The following is a 7500-nucleotide window of genomic DNA, read 5'->3' on the forward strand; positions in this document are numbered from 1 at the left end:
GCCTCTATTTACAGCGGCGTATTGCCTTATTCACAGCGGCGTGTTGCTTCTACTTACAGCGGCGTATTGCCTTATTCACAGCGGCGTATTGCCTCTATTTACAGCGGCGTATTGCTTCTATTCACAGCGGCGTGTTGCTTCTGCTTACAGCGGCGTATTGCCTTATTCACAGCGGCGTATTGCCTCTATTTACAGCGGCGTATTGCCTTATTCACAGCGGCGTGTTGCTTCTACTTACAGCGGCGTATTGCCTTATTCACAGCGGCGTATTGCCTCTATTTACAGCGGCGTATTGCCTTATTTACAGCAGCGTACTGCTTTCAGTTACAGCGGCCCATTTCCAGAGTTCCAGCGGCGTATAGCTTCATGTTGTAGCGCCGTACTGCTTCATCTTCTAGCAGCGTATTGCCGGAGTTCTAGCAGCATATTCCTTATATTATTAGAACAATGTAGCTGAAATAACCAATTATCCCATACGAATGCCACCTGAAAATAATACATGTGATTTAAAAGTAAAAAATTAAAATATAAATTTTTTATTTTATTAATAAGATACGAATAATATAATACAATATCAACATATTGTATTATTTCAACCAATTACATGTTGTTTTATTGACAATGCCCAACACCGGCATCCCAATATCCGCACAAATCCACAGACATGGTTCGAACGAAAAAAAAAAAAGGGACAGAGGGAATCTCGTTAATCCAAACACGCGCATCGCAAACATATCCGGGGACGATCTACCTAACAGTACAGACCAAAACTGACTCCCGCCGTTTACCCGCACGACCGATAGAACACGATTAGTACACGTCGAAATATAACTCGGAACATTATTTCTCAATAACTCGATAAATACTCATCCGAGCGCTTTCATACTTGATATTTGTCTTCAAAATGCTTTACCACACGATGATCTAATATTTATAATTGTCCGAGTAAGCCGGAAAGATAAGTTTACTCTTGGCGGTCGGAGCAATATTTCACAAAAACTGGAGCAATACGCGTTCGAGAGCTTTGAAATTCGAGAAATATTGATGACAAGCGGTATCGTGCGTGGATATAACGATTAAAGTCGTGCGGGAGCTCGGGGAGAAAAGTTTACTCTTGGCGGTTGGACTTAGAAAAATTTCGCTCGAGCTCCTTCGCACGGCGATCCGACGCGCCTCGGCGCGCGAACGATTCGTTCGAGCGGCCGAGCAAGCGATGCGCTCCGAACATTATTCTCAGTTTATTCGATAAATACTCATCCGAGCGCTTTCATACTTGATATTTGTCTTCGAAATGCTTTACCACACGATGATCTAATATTTATAACGGTCTGGGAACGCTAGGAAGAAAGTTTACTCTTGGCGGTTGGACTTAGAAAAATTTCGCTCGGTCGGAGTTGCTCGCAATGCGCCCGGAACATTATTCTGAGTTTATTCGATAAATATTCATCCTAAAGCTTTGATACTTGATATTTATTGTTAGAATGCGTTATTATACAATGATCTAATATTTATAATGGTCTGGGAACGCTAGGAAAAAAGTTTACTCTTGGCGGTTGGACTTAGAAAAATTTCGCTCGGTCGGAGTTGCTCGCAATGCGCCCGGAACATTATTCTGAGTTTATTCGATAAATATTCATCCTAAAGCTTTGATACTTGATATTTATTGTTAGAATGCGTTATTATACAATGATCTAATATTTATAATGGTCTGGGAACGCTAGGAAGAAAGTTTACTCTTGGCGGTTGGACTTAGAAAAATTTCGCTCGGTCGGAGTTGCTCGCAATGCGCCCGGAACATTATTCTGAGTTTATTCGATAAATATTCATCCTAAAGCTTTGATACTTGATATTTATTGTTAGAATGCGTTATTATACAATGATCTAATATTTATAATGGTCTGGGAACGCTAGGAAAAAAGTTTACTCTTGGCGGTTGGACTTAGAAAAATTTCGCTCGGTCGGAGTTGCTCGCAATGCGCCCGGAACATTATTCTGAGTTTATTCGATAAATATTCATCCTAAAGCTTTGATACTTGATATTTATTGTTAGAATGCGTTATTATACAATGATCTAATATTTATAATGGTCTGGGAACGCTAGGAAAAAAGTTTACTCTTGGCGGTTGGACTTAGAAAAATTTCGCTCGGTCGGAGTTGCTCGCAATGCGCCCGGAACATTATTCTGAGTTTATTCGATAAATATTCATCCTAAAGCTTTGATACTTGATATTTATTGTTAGAATGCGTTATTATACAATGATCTAATATTTATAATGGTCTGGGAACGCTAGGAAAAAAGTTTACTCTTGGCGGTTGGACTTAGAAAAATTTCGCTCGGTCGGAGTTGCTCGCAATGCGCCCGGAACATTATTCTGAGTTTATTCGATAAATATTCATCCTAAAGCTTTGATACTTGATATTTATTGTTAGAATGCGTTATTATACAATGATCTAATATTTATAATGGTCTGGGAACGCTAGGAAAAAAGTTTACTCTTGGCGGTTGGACTTAGAAAAATTTCGCTCGGTCGGAGTTGCTCGCAATGCGCCCGGAACATTATTCTGAGTTTATTCGATAAATATTCATCCTAAAGCTTTGATACTTGATATTTATTGTTAGAATGCGTTATTATACAATGATCTAATATTTATAATGGTCTGGGAACGCTAGGAAAAAAGTTTACTCTTGGCGGTTGGACTTAGAAAAATTTCGCTCGGTCGGAGTTGCTCGCAATGCGCCCGGAACATTATTCTGAGTTTATTCGATAAATATTCATCCTAAAGCTTTGATACTTGATATTTATTATTAGAATGCGTTATTATACAATGATCTAATATTTATAATGGTCTGGGAACGCTAGGAAAAAAGTTTACTCTTGGCGGTTGGACTTAGAAAAATTTCGCTCGGTCGGAGTTGCTCGCAATGCGCCCGGAACATTATTCTGAGTTTATTCGATAAATATTCATCCTAAAGCTTTGATACTTGATATTTATTGTTAGAATGCGTTATTATACAATGATCTAATATTTATAATGGTCTGGGAACGCTAGGAAAAAAGTTTACTCTTGGCGGTTGGACTTAGAAAAATTTCGCTCGGTCGGAGTTGCTCGCAATGCGCCCGGAACATTATTCTGAGTTTATTCGATAAATATTCATCCTAAAGCTTTGATACTTGATATTTATTGTTAGAATGCGTTATTATACAATGATCTAATATTTATAATGGTCTGGGAACGCTAGGAAAAAAGTTTACTCTTGGCGGTTGGACTTAGAAAAATTTCGCTCGGTCGGAGTTGCTCGCAATGCGCCCGGAACATTATTCTGAGTTTATTCGATAAATATTCATCCTAAAGCTTTGATACTTGATATTTATTGTTAGAATGCGTTATTATACAATGATCTAATATTTATAATGGTCTGGGAACGCTAGGAAAAAAGTTTACTCTTGGCGGTTGGACTTAGAAAAATTTCGCTCGGTCGGAGTTGCTCGCAATGCGCCCGGAACATTATTCTGAGTTTATTCGATAAATATTCATCCTAAAGCTTTGATACTTGATATTTATTGTTAGAATGCGTTATTATACAATGATCTAATATTTATAATGGTCTGGGAACGCTAGGAAAAAAGTTTACTCTTGGCGGTTGGACTTAGAAAAATTTCGCTCGGTCGGAGTTGCTCGCAATGCGCCCGGAACATTATTCTGAGTTTATTCGATAAATATTCATCCTAGAGCTTTGATACTTGATATTTATTGTTAGAATGCGTTATTATACAATGATCTAATATTTATAATGGTCTGGGAACGCTAGGAAAAAAGTTTACTCTTGGCGGTTGGACTTAGAAAAATTTCGCTCGGTCGGAGTTGCTCGCAATGCGCCCGGAACATTATTCTGAGTTTATTCGATAAATATTCATCCTAAAGCTTTGATACTTGATATTTATTGTTAGAATGCGTTATTATACAATGATCTAATATTTATAATGGTCTGGGAACGCTAGGAAAAAAGTTTACTCTTGGCGGTTGGACTTAGAAAAATTTCGCTCGGTCGGAGTTGCTCGCAATGCGCCCGGAACATTATTCTGAGTTTATTCGATAAATATTCATCCTAAAGCTTTGATACTTGATATTTATTGTTAGAATGCGTTATTATACAATGATCTAATATTTATAATGGTCTGGGAACGCTAGGAAAAAAGTTTACTCTTGGCGGTTGGACTTAGAAAAATTTCGCTCGGTCGGAGTTGCTCGCAATGCGCCCGGAACATTATTCTGAGTTTATTCGATAAATATTCATCCTAAAGCTTTGATACTTGATATTTATTGTTAGAATGCGTTATTATACAATGATCTAATATTTATAATGGTCTGGGAACGCTAGGAAAAAAGTTTACTCTTGGCGGTTGGACTTAGAAAAATTTCGCTCGGTCGGAGTTGCTCGCAATGCGCCCGGAACATTATTCTGAGTTTATTCGATAAATATTCATCCTAAAGCTTTGATACTTGATATTTATTGTTAGAATGCGTTATTATACAATGATCTAATATTTATAATGGTCTGGGAACGCTAGGAAAAAAGTTTACTCTTGGCGGTTGGACTTAGAAAAATTTCGCTCGGTCGGAGTTGCTCGCAATGCGCCCGGAACATTATTCTGAGTTTATTCGATAAATATTCATCCTAAAGCTTTGATACTTGATATTTATTGTTAGAATGCGTTGTTATACAATGATCTAATATTTATAATGGTCTGGGAACGCTAGGAAAAAAGTTTACTCTTGGCGGTTGGACTTAGAAAAATTTCGCTCGGTCGGAGTTGCTCGCAATGCGCCCGGAACATTATTCTGAGTTTATTCGATAAATATTCATCCTAAAGCTTTGATACTTGATATTTATTGTTAGAATGCGTTATTATACAATGATCTAATATTTATAATGGTCTGGGAACGCTAGGAAAAAAGTTTACTCTTGGCGGTTGGACTTAGAAAAATTTCGCTCGGTCGGAGTTGCTCGCAATGCGCCCGGAACATTATTCTGAGTTTATTCGATAAATATTCATCCTAAAGCTTTGATACTTGATATTTATTGTTAGAATGCGTTATTATACAATGATCTAATATTTATAATGGTCTGGGAACGCTAGGAAAAAAGTTTACTCTTGGCGGTTGGACTTAGAAAAATTTCGCTCGGTCGGAGTTGCTCGCAATGCGCCCGGAACATTATTCTGAGTTTATTCGATAAATATTCATCCTAAAGCTTTGATACTTGATATTTATTGTTAGAATGCGTTATTATACAATGATCTAATATTTATAATGGTCTGGGAACGCTAGGAAAAAAGTTTACTCTTGGCGGTTGGACTTAGAAAAATTTCGCTCGGTCGGAGTTGCTCGCAATGCGCCCGGAACATTATTCTGAGTTTATTCGATAAATATTCATCCTAGAGCTTTGATACTTGATATTTATTGTTAGAATGCGTTATTATACAATGATCTAATATTTATAATGGTCTGGGAACGCTAGGAAAAAAGTTTACTCTTGGCGGTTGGACTTAGAAAAATTTCGCTCGGTCGGAGTTGCTCGCAATGCGCCCGGAACATTATTCTGAGTTTATTCGATAAATATTCATCCTAAAGCTTTGATACTTGATATTTATTGTTAGAATGCGTTATTATACAATGATCTAATATTTATAATGGTCTGGGAACGCTAGGAAAAAAGTTTACTCTTGGCGGTTGGACTTAGAAAAATTTCGCTCGGTCGGAGTTGCTCGCAATGCGCCCGGAACATTATTCTGAGTTTATTCGATAAATATTCATCCTAAAGCTTTGATACTTGATATTTATTGTTAGAATGCGTTATTATACAATGATCTAATATTTATAATGGTCTGGGAACGCTAGGAAAAAAGTTTACTCTTGGCGGTTGGACTTAGAAAAATTTCGCTCGGTCGGAGTTGCTCGCAATGCGCCCGGAACATTATTCTGAGTTTATTCGATAAATATTCATCCTAGAGCTTTGATACTTGATATTTATTGTTAGAATGCGTTATTATACAATGATCTAATATTTATAATGGTCTGGGAACGCTAGGAAAAAAGTTTACTCTTGGCGGTTGGACTTAGAAAAATTTCGCTCGGTCGGAGTTGCTCGCAATGCGCCCGGAACATTATTCTGAGTTTATTCGATAAATATTCATCCTAAAGCTTTGATACTTGATATTTATTGTTAGAATGCGTTATTATACAATGATCTAATATTTATAATGGTCTGGGAACGCTAGGAAAAAAGTTTACTCTTGGCGGTTGGACTTAGAAAAATTTCGCTCGGTCGGAGTTGCTCGCAATGCGCCCGGAACATTATTCTGAGTTTATTCGATAAATATTCATCCTAAAGCTTTGATACTTGATATTTATTGTTAGAATGCGTTATTATACAATGATCTAATATTTATAATGGTCTGGGAACGCTAGGAAAAAAGTTTACTCTTGGCGGTTGGACTTGGAAAAATTTCGCTTCGGTCGGAGTTGCACGCAATGCGCCCGGAACATTATTCTGAGTTTATTCGATAAATATTCAATCTAGAGCTTTGATACTTGATATTTATTGTTAGAATGCTTTATTATACAATGATCTAATATTTATAATGGTCTAGATACGATAGAAAGATAAGTTTACTCTTGGCGGTTGGACTTGGAAAAATTTCGCTTCGGTCGGAGTTGCACGCAATGCGCCCGGAACATTATTCTGAGTTTATTCGATAAATATTCATCCTAGAGCTTTGATACTTGATATTTATTGTTAGAATGCTTTATTATACAATGATCTAATATTTATAATGGTCTAGATACGATAGAAAGATAAGTTTACTCTTGGCGGTTGGACTTGAAAAATGTTCAAAGTGCCGAGATAGTATATGAAAAGTTGAATATTTTGTGTTAAATATCCTGGAAATATAAATATTTATTGTGTTGTACAAAAAAATTTTTCATGCAAAAATTTTTCTAAGTCCCAACAGCCCCGCCGGACGGGCTGTTGCCGCGGCGGTTTGCACCCATAAGCGCGCGTGCTATTCACCGCGCGGCGCCGGCGTCCTTGCCGGCCGTTCGGTATCCTTAAGAGACTCGACGGTTCGGCGAGTCGGGCGGTTCAGCGCGCGCTTGGGGCTATTCTACGATCTCGGTCGAGAAGCAGTTCACGGCGCCTCGAGACTTCGGTCTCGACTGTTTCGTTCCGTACTTCGTTTAGAACTTTTCTCTACACAGCATTGCCACGGGTCGGTGTCTAAGACCGAATGGCCCTTATGTGGCGAGCCTCCCATCGAGGAGGTTGGTGACTTGTATGCACTGATGTGTATACTCGTACTAACTGAGCATCAACTCTTCTATCCGAGCTAAAAGTTTGAGATAGTTATGGAAAGATGTTTGAGAGAAACTAAAACTAGAAAGAAGTCAAACTTCTTGTTTGCAGAGAAACGAAAAGTAAATAAAATGAGGTTGGCT

This window comes from Lasioglossum baleicum, unplaced genomic scaffold (assembly GCF_051020765.1).
Source record: "Lasioglossum baleicum unplaced genomic scaffold, iyLasBale1 scaffold2084, whole genome shotgun sequence".
NCBI classification, from domain to species: domain Eukaryota; kingdom Metazoa; phylum Arthropoda; class Insecta; order Hymenoptera; family Halictidae; genus Lasioglossum; species Lasioglossum baleicum.